The sequence below is a fragment of the Petaurus breviceps genome, unplaced genomic scaffold, assembly GCF_028583685.1.
Source record: "Petaurus breviceps papuanus isolate PSGF00001 unplaced genomic scaffold, PetGlider_PUasm1.0 551, whole genome shotgun sequence".
In the NCBI taxonomy this organism is placed as follows: domain Eukaryota; kingdom Metazoa; phylum Chordata; class Mammalia; order Diprotodontia; family Petauridae; genus Petaurus; species Petaurus breviceps.
Window position 1 is genome coordinate 2994065 of NW_027186372.1, and position 981 is coordinate 2995045.

A 981-nucleotide genomic window follows, 5' to 3' on the forward strand; every position below is an offset into this window, starting at 1 on the left:
CGGAAATGACCGCAGATTGCCGGGTTGCGTCTCAAGTGTTGCGGGTGGCCCTGGAGACGGGGTTGGTGGCCTGGCATAGGGGCGAGGACGCGGCTGTTTTCCGGGCTTATCGCTGCTCAGAGGATTGCCAGCGCTTTTGAGAGCGGAATGAGAAGAAAAGCTCTCCTGAAGTGAGAAGTGAGGGAGCCAAGAGGGAGAGCGAGAGAAAGGAAGGGTGGAAGGAAGGCTTGAGGAGAGAAGGGGTTCGGAATAGCGTTTTCCTAAAGTTCCGAGTGTTTCAGAGCAAGATCTTATTGACTTCACACCCAGAACACTCGCCACTGTGCCAGGCTGAGGCTCGAGGCATAATTGCATCTCAAATTTGTTCTGTTATAATGGACAACAGCAACAACAAAAAATAGTTTTAACCTTGCGCTATTTTTTCTTCATGATTTTAAGTATAACTTTAGGGTGTTTTGTTTTGTTTTTACCACTTACCATTTTCACAGTTTTATATTAAAAATGTTTTGTCTAAGCAAAATGGTGCTTTAACTCAACAAAAATGTAGGTAGTAGCACTAATGATGTCCTGTTGTATTTTTGCTTGTGGAACATGCCTTCTCTGCATCCAACAATATTGTGCCAGTATGTTTTTATTCAACTTAGTTTGGTTATTCTTTTTCTGTTGTGGAGTTTTTTTTTTTTTTTTTTTAAGCAATCGGGGTTAAGTAACTTGCCCAAAGTTACCCGGCCAGTTATTTTGTGTGGGTGTTAAGTATCTGAGGTCAGAACCAATCTCGGGTCTCCCGACTCTGGGGCCGGGCTCTTACTCACTGCTCACTGTGCCGACCGCCCCTGTTGTGGAGATTTCCTGATGGAAACATCATCCTTCTTCATCACTGTGCTAGCACCTGGATTTTCTTGTTCAAGTGTGAATTCAAGAAATGAATCTTGAGTGACATGTTATATCAATAACTTTGTAGGCTTTAAGGAAATCACTGAC